The sequence below is a fragment of the Aegilops tauschii genome, chromosome 4, assembly GCF_002575655.3.
Source record: "Aegilops tauschii subsp. strangulata cultivar AL8/78 chromosome 4, Aet v6.0, whole genome shotgun sequence".
NCBI lineage: Eukaryota > Viridiplantae > Streptophyta > Magnoliopsida > Poales > Poaceae > Aegilops > Aegilops tauschii.
The window spans coordinates 277,533,090-277,549,177 of NC_053038.3; positions in this window are offsets into that span (position 1 = coordinate 277,533,090).

The window sequence follows — 16,088 nt, forward strand, 5'->3', positions numbered from 1 at the left end:
CAAATAATATGGTGGGTGAACAAATTACTGTCGAGCAATTGATAGAAAAGCGCAAAGTTATGACGATATCTAAGGCAATGATTATGAAATATAGGCATCACGTTCGTGTCAAGTAGACCGAAATGATTCTGCATCTACTACTATTACTCCACACATCGACCGACTCCTGCCTGCATCTAGAGTATTAAGTTCATGAAGAACATAGTAATGCATTAAGTAAGATGACATGATGTAGAGGAATTAACTCAAGCAATATGATGAAAATGAAGGAAATATGCCTAGAGGCAATAATAAAGTTGTTATTTTATATTTCCTTAGTTATGACAAAAGTTTATTATTCATGCTAGAATTGTATTGATCGGAAATCTAAATACATGTGTGAATACATAAACAAATACTGTGTCCCTAGTGAGCCTCTACTACACTAGCTCGTTGATCAAAGATGGTTAAGGTTTCCTAACCATAGACATGTGTTGTCATTTGATAACGGTATCACATCATTAGGAGAATGATGAGATGGACAAGACCGATCCGTTAGCTTAGCATAATGATCATTCAGTTTTATTGCTATTGCTTTCTTCATGTCAAATACATATTCGTTCGACTATGATATTATGCAACTCCCGGATACCGGTGGAATGCCTTGTGTGCTATCAAATGTCACAACATAACTAGGTGATTATAAAGATGCTCTGTAGGTATCTCCGAAGGTGTTTGTTGAGTTGGCATAGATCAAGACTAGGATTTGTCACTCCGAGTATCAGAGAGGTATCTCTGGGCCCTCTCGGTAATACACATCATAAGCTTGCAAGAAAACGACTAAGGAGTTAGTCACGAGGTGATGTATTACGTAACAAGTAAAGAGACTTGCCGGTAACGAGATTGAAGTAGGTATGAAGATACCGACGATCGAATCTCGGGCAAGTAACATACCGATGGACAAAAGGAATTGCGTATGTTGTCATAACGGTTCGACCGATAAAGATCTTCGTAGAATATGTAGGAGCCAATATGGGCATCTAGGTTCCGCTATTGTTTATTGACCGGAAAGGTGTCTCGGTCATGTCTACATAGTTCTCGAACCGGTTGGTTCCGCACGCTTAACGTTCGTTGACGATATAGTATTATATGAGTTATGTGATTTGGTGACCGAATGTTGTTTAGAGTCCCGGATGAGATCACGTACATGACAAGGAGTCTCGAAATGTTTGAGAGGTAAAGATTGATATATAGGACGATGGTATTCGGACACCGGAAGTGTTCCGGAGGGTATTGGGTACTTATCGGGTCATCGGAAAGGAGTTTCGGGCACCCCCGGCAAAGATATGGGCCTTATGGGCCAAGTGAGGGAACACACCAGCCCTGGTGCGCCCCTGCAGAGGCCAGACCTATGAGGAGGAGAAGGAAAGAGGGGAGGGCAAGGAAAGTGTGGAATAGGATTCCTACTTCCTTCCCTCTCCCCCTCTTTCCTTCCCCCTCGGTTATATATGGCAGGGGGCGCGCGGCTTGGGAGGGACTCCAAGTAGGATTCCTCCTACTTGGGCGCCTTCTATGGCTGCTCCTCCCTCCCTCCCACCTATATATATGAGGAGGGGGGCGCCTAGCACACACCAGACAATTGCCTAGCCGTGTGCGGTGCCCCCCTCCACAGTTTACACCCTCGGTCATATCTTCGTGGTGCTCAGGCGAAGTCTTGCGAGGATCACTTCACCATCACCGTCACCATGCCGTCGTGCTGATGGAACTCATCTACTACCTCGATGTCTTGCTGGATCAAGAAGGCGAGGGACATCACCGAGCTGAACGTGTGCAGAACGCGGAGGTGCCGTGCGTTCGGTACTTGACCGGTTGAAGCGCGAAGAAGTTTGACTACATCAACCGCGTTGTGAAATGCTTCCGCTTATGGTCTATGAGGGTACGTAGACACACTCTCCCCTCGTTGCTATGCATCTCCATGGATAGATCATTGCGTGTGCGTACAATTTTTTTGTTTTCCATGTAACATTCCCCAACAGTGGTATCAGAGCTAGGTCTATGCGTAGATGATATGCACGAGTAGAACACAATGAGTTGTGGGTGGTGATAGTTATACTGCTTACCACCAACATCTTATTTTGATTTGGCGGTATTGTGGGATGAAGCGGCCTGGACCAACCTTACATGTCCACACACATGAGACCGGTTCCACCGACACACATGCAACTTGTTTTGCATAAAGGTGGTTGGCGGGTGTCTGTTTCTCCTACTTTAGTTGAATCAAATTTGACTACAGCCGGTCCTTGAAGAAGGTTAAAACAGCAAACTTAACGAAACACCGTTGTGGTTTTATGCGTAGGTAATTAAGAACGGTTCTTACTAGAAGCCCGTAGCAGCCACGTAAAACTTGCAACAACAAAGTAGAGGATGTCAAACTTGTTTTTGCAGGACGTGTTTTGATGTGATATGGTCAAGACATGATGTGATATACATTATTGTATGAGATAATCATGTTTTGTAAAAGTTATCAGCAACCGGCAGGAGCCTTATGGTTGTCTCTTTATTGTATGAAATGCAAACGCCATGTAATTGCTTTACTTTATCACCATACGTTAGCGATAGTTGTAGAAGCAATAGTTGGCGAGACGACCACGATGTAACGATGGAGATCAAGGTGTCGAGCCGGTGACGATGGAGATCATGACGATGCTTTGGAGATGGAGATCGAAAGCACAAGATGATGGCCATATCATGTCACATTTTTTGATTGCATGTGAAGTTTATCTTTTATGCATCTTATTTTGCTTAGTACTGCGGTAGCATTATAAGATGACCTCTTCACTAAATTTCAAGGCAAAAGTGTTCTCCCTGAGTATGCACCATTGCAATAGTTCACTGTGTTGAGACACCACGTGATGATCGGGTGTGATAGACTCTACGTTCACATACAACGGGTGCAAGACAGTTTTGCACATGCAGAATACTTGGGATAAAGTTGACGAGCCTAGCATGTACAGACATGGCCTGGGAACACTGGAGACCGAAAGGTCGAACGTGAATCATATATTAGATATGATCAACATAGAGATGTTCATCATTGATGACTACCCCATCTCACATGATGATCAGACATGGGTTAGTTGATTTGGATCGCGTATTACTTAGATGACTTGAGGGATGTCTATTTAAGTGGGAGTTCTTAAGTAATTTGATTAATTGAACTTAATTTATCATGAACTTAGTCTGATAGTATTTGCAAATCTATGTTGTAGATCAATTCGATATAGCTCCCCTATTTTTGATATGTTCCTAGAGAAAAATAAGTTGAAAGATGATAGTAGCAATGATGCGGACTGGGTCCGTGATCTGAGGATTATCCTCATTGCTACACAGAAGAATTATGTCCTTGATGCACCACTAGGTGAAACCCCTATTGCAGGAGCAGATGCAGACGTTATGAATGTTTGACAAGCTCGGTATGATGACTACTTGATAGTTTAGTGCACCATGCTTTACGACTTAGAACCGGGACTTAAAAAAAGTTTTGAATGCCACGGAGCATATGAGATGTTCCAAGAGCTGAAATTTGTATTCAGACTCATGCCCATGTCGAGAGGTATGCGACCTCTGACAAGTACTTTGCCTACAAGATGCAGGAGAATAGCTCAGCCAGTGAGCATGTGCTTAGAAAGTCTGAGTACTACAATCGCTTGAATCAAGTGGGAGTTAATCTTCCAGATAAGATAGTGATTGACAAGAGTTCTCTAGTCACTATCACCAAGCTACTAGAAGTTTGTGATGAACTATAATGTGCAAGGGATGATGAAAATAATTCCCAAGCTCTTCACGATGCTGAAATCGACGAAGGTACAAATCAAGAAAGAGCATCAAGTTTTGATGGTTAACAAAACCACTAGTTTCAAGAAAAAGGGCAAGGGAAAGAAAGGGAACCTCAAGAAGAATGGCAAGCAAGTTGTCACTCCTGGGAAGAAGCCTAAACCTGGACCGAAGCCTGAAATTGAGTGCTTCTACTGCAAAGGGACTGGTCACTGGAAGCGGAACTGACCCAAATACTTGGCGGATAAGAAGGATGGCAAAGTGAACAAAGGTATATTCGATATACATGTTATTGATGTGTACTTTACTACTGTTCGTAGTAGCCCCTGGGTATTTGATACCGGTTTAGTTGCTAAGATTAGTAACTCGAAGCAGGAGTTGCAAAATGAACAAACTAGTTAAGGACGAGGTGATAATGTGTGTTGGAAGTGATTCCAAGGTTGATAAGATCACCATCGCACACTCCCTCTACCTTCGGGATTAGTGTTGGACCTAAATAAATGTTATTTGGTGTTTGCGTTGAGCATGAACAAGATTGGATCGTGTTTATTGCGATATGGTTATTCATTTAAGTCAGAGAATAATTTTTGTTCTGTTTATATGAATAAAACCTACTATGGTCATACACCCAATGTAAATGGTGTATTGAATCCCAATCATAGTGATACACATATTCATAATATTGATGCCAAAAGGTGCAAAGTTGATAATGACAGTGCAACATACTTGTGGCACTGCCGTTTAGGTCATATTGGTGTAAAGCGCATGAAGAAAGACCACGCGGATGGACTTTTGTAGTCACTTGATTATGAATCATTTGATACTTGCGAAGCATGCCTCATGGGCAAGATGTCTAAAACTCCGTTTTCGGAAACAATGGAACAAGCCAATGACTTATTGGAAATAGTACATACCGATGTATGCGGTCCGATGAGTGTTGAGGCACACAGCGGGTATCATTATTTTCTGACCATCACAGATGATTTGAGAAGATATGGGTATATCTACTTAATGAAACACAAGTCTGAAACATTTGAAAAGTTCAAAGAATTTCTGAGTGAAGTGGAGAATCATCGTAACAAGAAAATAAAGTTTCTACGATCTGATCACAGAGGCGAATATTTGAGTTACGAGTTTGACCTTCATTTAAAACAATGTGGAATAGTTTCACAACTCACACCACCTGGAACACCACAGCATAATGGTGTGTCCGAACGTCGTAACCGTACTTTATTAGATATGGTGCATTCTATGATGTCTGTTACCGATTTACCAGTATCATTTTGGGGTTATGCATTAGAGACAGCTGCATTCACGTTAAATAGGGCATCATCTAAATCCGTTGAGACGACACCGTATGAACTATGGTTTGGCAAGAAACCTAAGCTGTCGTTTCTTAAAGTTTGGGGATGCGGCACTTATGTCAAAAGGATTAAGCCTGATAAGCTCAAACCTAAATCAAATACCCTAAGGAAACAATTGGGTGCACCTTCTACCGCTAAGGCAAGATCTTTGTTGTTAAGAATGGGTCCTTGATACGTCTCCATCGTATCTACTTTTCCAAACGCTTTTGCCCTTGTTTTGGACTCTAACTTGCATGATTTGAATGGAACTAACCCGGACTGACGCTGTTTTCAGCAGAATTGCCATGATGTTATTTTTGTGCAAAAATAAAAGTTCTCAGAATGACCTGAAACTTCACGGAGAATATTTTTGGAATTAATAAAAAATACCGGCGAAAGAATCAAGGCCAGGGGGCCCACACCCTGTCCACGAGGGTGGGGGGCGCGCCTACCCCCTGGGCGTGCCCCCTGCCTCATGGGCCCGGTGCTCCACCGACCTCAACTCCAACTCCATATATTCACGTCCGGGCAGAAAAAAATCAGAGAGAAGGATTCATCGCGTTTTACGATACGGAGCCGCCGTCAAGCCCTAATCTCTTTCGGGAGGGCTGATCTGGAGTCCGTTCGGGGCTCCAGAGAGGGGAATCCGTCGCCGTCGTCATCATCAACCTTCCTACATCACCAATTTCATGATGCTCACCGCCGTGCATGAGTAATTCCATCGTAGGCTTGCTGGACGGTGATGGGTTGGATGAGATTTACCATGTAATCGAGTTAGTTTTGTTAGGGTTTGATCCCTAGTATCCATTATGTTCTGAGATTGAAGTTGCTATGACTTTGCAATGTTTAATGCTTGTCACTAGGGCCCGAGTGCCATGATTTCAGATCTGAACCTATTATGTTTTCATGAATATATGTGAGTTCTTGATCCTATCTTGCAAGTCTATAGTCACCTATTATGTGTTATGATCCGTTAACCCCGAAGTGACAATAATCGGGATACTTACCGGTGATGATCGTAGTTTGAGGAGTTCATGTATTCACTAAGTGTTAATGCTTTGGTCTGGTACTCTATTAAAAAGATGCCTTAATATCCCTTCGTTTCCAATAGGACCCCGCTGCCACGGGAGGGTAGGACAAAAGATGTCATGCAAGTTCTTTACCATAAGCACGTATGACTATATTCGGAATACATGCCTACATTACATTGATGAACTGGAGCTAGTTCTGTGTCACCCTATGTTATAACTTTTGCATGAGGAATCGCATCCGACATAATTCTCCATCACCGATCCAATGCCTATGAGCTTTTCACATATTGCTCTTTGCTTAGTTACTTTTCCGTTGCCACTGTTACAATTACTACAAAACTACTACTGTTACTTTTGCCACCGTTACTTCCATACTACTTTGCTACTAAATACTTTGCTGCAGATATTAAGTTATCCAGGTGTGGTTGAATTGACAACTCAACTGCTAATACTTCAGAATATTCTTTGGCTCCCCTTGTGTCGAATCAATAAATTTGTGTTGAATACTCTACCCTCGAAAACTATTGCGATCCCCTATACTTGTGGGTTATCAAGACTATTTTCTGGCGCCATTGCCAAGGAGCATAGCTCTATTCTTTGATTCACTTGGGATTTATATCTGCTGGTCACTATGAGGAACTTGAAAGACGAAAGAACTAAGATTTTTCCCTCAACTACGAGGGGAGGTAAGGAACTGCCATCTAGCTCTGCACTTGATTCACCTTCTGTTTTGAGTAAGCTTGCGACACCTAAACCTGCTTCTGCTATTAATTCTGATATGTCGCATGTTATTGATGATGCCACTTCTTCTATGCATGATACTTATGATGAAACTACTTCTATGCTTGATACTACTGTGCCATTAGGTGAATTTCTTGATGAACAACTTGCTAGGGCTAGAGAGAATGAAATTATTGAAACTGATAATATTGATGAAAGTGATGATGAAGATTCTCCCCCTAGATATGAATTGCCTGTTGTGCCTGAGGGTTATGTTATGGATGAAGAAACTGCTAGAGACTTTCTTGCTTGCAATGATAGATATGATCTTAAGAAATTATTAGCTAAGATGAAAGAAAAATCTTTGAACGCTAGAATGAAATATGACCCTGCTTTTGCTACTTCACCTATCTGTGTTACTGATAAGGATTACGATTTCTCTGTTGATCCTGAGATAATTACTTTGGTTGAATCTGATCCTTTTTATGGCTATGAATTTGAAACTGTTGTGGCACATCTTACTAAATTAAATGATATAGCCACCCTATTCACTAATGATGAGAAAACTCGTTACTACTATATCCTTATATTATTTCCGTTCTCATTAAAGGGTGATGCTAAAACATGGTTTAATTCTCTTGATCCTGGTTGTGTGCGTAGTCCCCAGGATATGATTTATTACTTCTCTGCTAAATATTTCCCCGCTCATAAGAAACAAGCTGCTTTAAGGGAAATATATAATTTTGTGTAAATTGAAGAAGAGAGTCTCCCACAAGCTTGGGGGAGGCTTCTCCAATTACTTAATGCTTTGCCTGATCATCCTCTCAAGAAAAATGAAATACTTGATATCCTTTATAATGGACTAACCGATGCTTCCAGAGACCACCTGGATAGTTGTGCTGGTTGTGTTTTCAGGGAAAGAATAGTTGATCAAGCTGAATTTCTATTGAATAATATGTTGACTAATGAAAATAATTGGACACTTCCTGAACCAACTCCTAAGCCAACTCCGAAGAAAAGGGGTATTCTATTTCTCAGTCCTGAAGATATGCAAGAGGCAAAGAAATCTATGAAAGAAAAGGGTATTAAAGCTGAAGATGTTAAGAATTTACCACCTATTGAAGAAATACATGGTCTTGATAACCCGACACAGGTAGTAAAGGAAAATTCTCTCTATAGATTTGATGAAGGTGATATTCCTCGTTATAAGTCTGCTAGCCAATGCTTAGATGAGTTTGATAATTTTATTGTTAAACAAGAAAACTTCAATGCTTATGTTGGTAGACAATTGAAATGAAATGCTTATATGATTGAACACTTGAGTGATTATATGTCTAGAGTTAAAGGTGAACTTAAACTCATTAGTAAACATGCTTCTATGGTTACCATTCAAGTAGAACAAGTGCTTAAAGCTCAAAATGAATTGCTCAATGAATTAAATAATAAGAAGAATGATAATGCTATTAGAGTTGTGACTAGAGGGGATAAAATGACTCAGGAACCTTTATATCCTGAGGGCCACCCGAAGAGAATTGAGCAGGATTCGTAGAGAACTAATGTTGATGCACCTAGTCCTTCAAAAAAGAAGAAAAAGAAAAATTATAGGACTTTGCATGCTTCTAGTTAACCTGTTGTTGACACACCTGAGAATCCCAATGATATTTCTATTTCTGATGCTGAAACACAATCTGGTAATGAACATGAACCTAGTGATAATGTTAATGATGATGTTCATGTTGATGCTCAACCTAGCAATAATAATGATGTAGAGATTGAACCTGCTGTTGATCTTGATAACCCACAATCAAAGAATCAACGTCATGATAAGAGAGACTTTGTTGCCAGGAAGCACGGTAAAGAAAGAGAACCATGGGTTCAGAAACCCATGCCTTTTCCTCCTAAACCATCCAAGAAAAAGGATGATGAGGATTTTGAGCACTTTGCTGAAATGATTGGACCTATCTTTTTGCGTATGCATTTGACTGATATGCTTAAATTGAATCCTTATGCTAAGTACGTGAAAGAAATTGTTACAACTAAAAGAAAGATACCGGAAGCTGAAATTTCCACCATGCTTGCTAATTATACTTTTAAGGGTGGAATACCAAAGAAACTTGGAGATCCAGGAGTACCAACTATACCATGCTCCATTAAAAGAAACTATGTTAGAACTACTTTAATTGATCTTGGAGCCGGTGTTAGTGTTATGCCTCTCTCTTTATATCGTAGACTTGATTTGAATAAGTTGACACCTACTAAAATATCTCTGCAAATGGCCGATAAATCAACCGCTATACCTGTCGGTATTTGTGAGGATGTGCCTGTTGTGGTTGCAAATGTTACTATTTTAACGAACTTCGTTATTCTTAATATTCCCGAGGACGATAGTATGTCGATTATCCTTGGTAGATCCTTTTTGAACTGCAGGGGCTGTTATTGATTGCAACAAAGGCAATGTCACTTTTCATGTTAATGGTAATGAGCATACGGTACACTTTCCAAGGAAACAACCTCAAGTCCACAGTATAATTTCTATTGGAGGTTTTGAATTTCCTCTTCCTACTGTCAAGAAGAAATATGATATTCTTATTATTGGGGATGTGCATATCCCCATTGAGGTAACATAGTGTTATTCGAAATTTCTCCGGTTCCATGTCATTCGGAATGAGTTTGTTAACAAGTCTTGATCAACCTTGTGAGTGGATTCCTTTTGATGAGCATCAGATGGATGAAGTTAGAAAACACAACCTTCTATACCCTCCTTTTACTTTCTGTTATTTAGATTAAATAAAGCAAAAATAGTATTTTCTTTCTGTTTTCTGAATTATCCTTGCAATAAAAATACCCCGAAAATAAAAGTTCTCCAAATGTCCCGAAAATGAAATATGATTTTTTCTAGAATATATGAGAATATCTGGCACCGAGAACACATCAGGGGAGCCAGCACCTGGCCACGAGGGTCCAGGGCGCGCCCCCTGCCTCGTGGGCCCCTGGTGGCCCCCCTCCACTTATTCCTGCACCCACACACTCCTTCTTCCTCCCAAAAAATCACCAACCAGCTCAAGTACGAGTTCTAGCTCATCTTGCTGCCATTTTCAATATCCTTGCTCAAAGCTCCACTCACAAAACTGCTTTGGGGGATTGTTCTTCGGTATGTGACTCCTCCAATGGTCCAATTAGTTTTTGTTCTAGTGCTTTATTTATTGCATATTTTTGCTGCTTAGGTGACCCTGTTCTTGAGCTTGCATGTCAAATTTATATGGCCCCAAGTAGTTCTAATGCATGATATAGTCTCTAGGCACTTGTGGGAGTAGTTGCTATCAATTTTGTTGAGTTTGGTTCACTTTTATTTTGAGTTACTAAAATTTTCCGAAATTTTTCAGAGGAAGAAATATGTTTAGGAAAATTTAACAAGGTGGTTCTTCAAGGAAGCAAGGACCCAGGCCCGCAATACGTGAGCCGGACCATGAACTACCAAGAGAAGCTCAAGTGCGGCCTTATGAATGGCCGTGAGAAGATTTCATGGTCCAAGCAGGAAGTAAAGAGGAATTTGACGCATATGTGCGTAATGCTGAACTCGAGGGCTTCATGCTAGATAAGTGCCCTCAGTATTATCACCTAACTGATTCCTTTGTGAGAAGGTTCAAATTTACATCTTCACGCAATTCTCACACTGTCCTATTTGATCTCTATGGTAAATCTTATACTATGGACTTAGAAGATTTTAATACTGCTTGTAAACTCCCGCAATGGGGTAGTGCTAGTGAACCTCGCAAATCTGAGTTTAAAGGTTTTCTTGCTAGCATACTGTGGGGGAATCTAGAGAGATAACACAAGCTACCATAGGGAGCATTCATTTTCCTGCTATATTTTATTTTGCTCTCTTTATAGGTAGATGCATTAACGGCAAGGACGAGGCATGTCACATGTGTGTTCCTGACCTTAGTGTTCTCAAGAGTGCCGTATTAGGAGATAAACAATATAACTTGGGGGCCATTGTTGCACGAAGGTTGCATAATAATGGTTTAAGTGGAGACTTGTTCGGTGGGATTTATGCAACCTGTGTAGCTAATTTTCTTGAGATACCCATACATGAAAATGATATGGAACTGCCTCCCGCTTATCTAGATTATGATGATACAGTTCGCCATCAGTTTATTGAGAGGAATGAACAACTGTAACACCCATGATGCGGCTATATCTCCCACGTGTCGAGGCACAACTTAGAGGCATAACCGCATTGTGGTTTTGTCGCAAGAAGGGTCATCTTCACACAATCCCATGTAATGCACAAGAATGGGATAAAGAGTTGGCTTACAATCGCCACTTCACACAATACATAAATAAAATCATACATCAATCAGAGTATACACATAGGTCCGACTAGGGAACCAAAAGAAAAGAAGACAACCCCAAATGGTAGATCCCCGATCGTCCCAACTGGGCTCCACTACTGTCATCTGGAAACGAAACATAGTAACGACCAAGGTCCTCGTCGAACTCCCACTTGAGCTCGGTTGCATCACCTGCACTGGTATCGTCGGCACCTGCAACTGTTTTGGAAGTATCTGTGAGTCACGAGGACTCAGCAATCTCACACCCGTGAGATCAAGACTATTTAAGCTTATGGGTAGGATAGGGTAATGAGGTGGAGCTGTAGCAAGCACTAAGCATATATGGTGGCTAACATACGCAAATAAGAGCGAGAAGAGAAGCAACGGAACGGTCGTGAAGCTAGCAATGATCAAGAAGTGATCCTGAACCCCTACTTACGTCAAACATAACACAAGAACCGTGTTCACTTCCCGGACTTCGCCGAAAAGAGACCATCACGGCTACACACGCGGTTGATGCGTTTTAATTGAGTCAAGTATCAAGTGTCAAGTTCTCTACAACCGGATATTAACAAATTCCCATCTGCCACATAACCGCGGGCACGGCTCTCGAAAGTTTATACCCTGCAGGGGCGTCCCAACTTAGCCCATTATAAGCTCCCACGGTCAACGAAGGATAAACCTTCTCCCGGGAAGACCCAATCAGTCTCGGAATCCCGGTTTACAAGACATTTCGACAATGGTAAAACAAGACCAGCAAAGCCGCCCGATGTGTTGACAATCCCGATAGGAGTCGCACGTACCTCGTTCTCAGGACACACCGGATGAACACTACGTACAACTAGAACCAGCCCTCGAGTTTCCCCGAGGTGGCGCTGCAAATGGCTCTAGTTTGGACCACCACTCAGAGGAAAACTGGCCCGGGGGTTTAAATAAAGATGACCCTTGAGTCTGCAGAACCCAAGGGAAAAAGGCTTAGGTGGCAAATGTTAAAACCAAGGTTGGGCCTTGCTGGAGGAGTTTTATTCAAAGCGAACTGTCAAGGGGGTCCCATAAATCACCCAACCGCGTAAGGAACGCAAAATCAATGAACATAACACCGGTATGACGGAAACTAGGGCGGCAAGAGTGGAACAAAACACCAGGCATAAGGCCGAGCCTTCCACCCTTTACCAAGTATATAGATGCATTAATTAATATAAGAGATATTGTGATATCACAACATATCCATGTTCCAACATGGAACAAACTTAATCTTCACCTGCAACTAGAAACGCTATAAGAAGGGCTGAGCAAGAGCGGTAACTTAGCCAAACAACGGTTTGCTAGGAAAGGATGGTTAGAGGCTTGACATGGTAACATGGGAGGCATGATATAACAAGTGGTAGGTAGCGCAGCATAGCAATAGAGCGAACAACTAGCAAGCAAAGATAGAAGTGATTTCGAGGGTATGGTCATCTTGCCTGAAATCCCGCTAGGAAGAAGAAGGAGTCCATGAAGAAGACAAACGGACGTAGTCGAACGAATCCTCACAACTCCGGAACGAAACCGAAGCTAACGAGAGAAGCAACCTGGAAAGAAACAAACAACATAGTAAACAACCATCACATAAACATGGCATGATGCACAATCAAGTATGATGCATGCCCGGTTTAATGAGCATGGCATGGCAAAATGCACAAACAATACTACAAATTAAGTGGAGCTCAATATGCAACGAGTTGCATATTGACGAAACACCACATCAATTATTTAGTTCTCTCTCGTTTATGTACCCAACAATGTTAAATGTTGATTAACAAGGCAAGAGGGTGAAGCATATGAAAACTAACTATTTAGGCAAGTTTAAATGAGGCCGGAACAACAAACAACAATTCCGGAAAATCCCCACATGCATGTTTTTAGATTTGGTACTGTTCTGCCATAAACACAATTTTAGTGTTGTTAAACAGCAAAATAAAGTGCACCATGTTAAACTAGGCATTTTTCTACCTCATTTACATATAAAGTTTATTAAATTTGGAGCTACGGTTAATTAGTTATGAAATAAATCATTTTAGCATGGCGTTTGAGCAAATTTAATCAAACAGCAATTTAAACATTTTAAACATGGATGAGAGCAGCATATTATGAAACTAGATGAAATTCTAGACATTTTTCATATATGAAGTTTTTACATATGATGCACGGTTGTGGAGTTATTATATGCATGAACATGAGGGACTTTTCTGCAAAACGGTAAAACTCTAGATAATTAGCAAATCGTCCAGAACTGAAAAAAAACGTCCACGGGCTGAAACTGGGTAGCCCATTAGTGCAAGGCGGGGCGCTGGTGTAACGCCCATGATGCGGCTATATCTCCCACGTGTCGAGGCACGACTTAGAGGCATAACCGCATTGTGGTTTTGTCGCAAGAAGGGTCATCTTCAAACAATCCCATGTAATGAACAAGAATGGGATAAAGAGTTGGCTTACAATCGCCACTTCACACAATACATAAATATAATTCATACATCATCCAAAAATACACACATAGACCGACTACGGTCAAGATCCAAATGAAAATAAGATAACCCCAAATGCTAGATCCCCGATCGTCCCAACTGGGCTCCACTACTGATCATCAGGAAAAGACACATAGTAACGACCACGTTCCTCATCGAACTCCCACTTGAGATCGATCCCATCATCTGCACTGGCATCGTCGGCACCTGCAACTGTATTGGTAGAATCTATGAGTCACGAGGACTCAGCAATCTCACACCCGCGAGATCAAGACTATTTAAGCTTATAGGAAAGGATGGTGTAATGAGGTGGAGCTGCAGCAGGCACTAAGCATATATGGTGGCTAACGTACGCAAAAGAGAGCGAGAAGAGAAGCAACGGAACGATCGTCATCTAGCAATGAGCAAGAAGTGATCCTGAACTCCTACTTACGTCATTCATAACTCAAACCGTGTTCACTTCCCGGACTCCGCCGAGAAGAGACCATCACGGCTACACACACGGTTGATGTATTTTAATTGGGTCAAGTGACAAGTTCTCTACAACCGGACATTAACAAATTCCCATCTGCCTCATAACCGCGGGCACGGCTTTCGAAAGATAATACCCTGCAGGGGTATCCCAACTTAGCCCATCATAAGCTCTCACGGTTAACGAAGGATAAACCTTCTCCCGGAAAGACCCGATCAGTCTCGGAATCCCGGTTTACAAGACATTTCGACAATGGTAAAACAAGACCAGCAAAGCCACCCGAATGTTCCGACAAATCCCGATAGGAGCTGCACATATCTCGTTCTCAGGGCACACCGGATTGTCCAAGCTTCCGATAGGCGAGCCCAGAGTTGCCCCTAGTGGCCACCGGCGACTGACAGGTTGGACCAATACTCAGAGGAGCACTGGCCCGGGGGTTCAAAATAAGGATGACCCTCGGGCTCTAGGAAACCCGGGGGAAAAATGCTTAGGTGGAAAATGGTAAAACCAAAGTTGGGCCTTGCTGGAGGAGTTTTATTCAAGGCGAACTGTCAAGGGGGTCCCATAAATCACCCAACCGCGTAAGGAACACAAACTCAAGGAACATAATACCGGTATGACAGAAACTAGGGCGGCAAGAGTGGAACAAAACACCAGGCATAAGGCCGAGCCTTCCACCCTTTACCAAATATATAGATGCATTAATATAATAAGAGATATTGTGATATCCCAACATATCCATGTTCCAACATGGAACAAACTTCAACTTCACCTGCAACTAGCAACGCTATAAGAAGGGCTGAGCAAAAGCGGTAACATAGCCAAACAACGGTTTGCTAGGAAAAGGATGGTTAGAGGCTGACATGGCAATATGGGAGGCATGATATAGTAAGTGGTAGGTAGCGCAGCATGGCAATAGAACGAACAACTAGCAAAGCAAAGATAGAAGTGATTTCGGGGGGTGGTCATTTTGCCTGCAAGGTTCTCAGAGTTGTCGAAAGCTTGATCCTCGTAAGCGTACTCAATAGGTTCCTCATTCATGAACTCGTCTCCCGGCTCTACCCAAAACAAGAACACAAGCAACGGAACCACAATCAATCACGGGGAATGCACAAGCAACATGATGCAAAACATGAATGATATGCAAGATATGGTATGCGATGCATATGCGTGCTCCGGAAGAAAAATGATGAACAAGGCAGTAACTTGGCAAACCAAGCATGCTACTGGAAAGATGAGATGATTTTGGTTGAAATCGATATAAAGATCACCGGAAACGGATGCACGGTTTGCAAATGGCAAGCAAAACAAGAATGACACGAATCTGCGATTAACAGCATGATAGCACTTAAAATGCAACAAGTAGCAATGCTACAGCACTCCAACATATCAACAAAGCATATGGAAGTAAACTACAGGAGATGCTTGACCAAAGATGAACACTGTGCTACGGCTAGATCACAACATAACAGGCTCAAACAAGCATGGCAAAAGTGCAAAAGATAACAGGTTCACCGACTTGGTGAAATTACTGGACATGCCTGAAATAGTATCAGGTAGCAATGTTCAGAGCACGAAAACAACATGCTACAGGAACTTAACATGCCAAAACAAGGCAGGGCAGTGTTCTACTAAATGCATATGACAAAAGTCCCTTACTGACCATAAGCCAAAAAGTACCAGAAGATATGATGGCAACCATGTAAACATAGAAAGTTTCGTTATCAGGTTTCAGACTTAGCAGAAAACAGAGCATGGCAGAAACAATAATATGAAGAAATCTTGGTGAGCTTGATGCACTCACCACAAAGCAATGCATAACAAAACAAGCATACCTACAGCAAGATGACATGTTTATGAAGCTATCCATT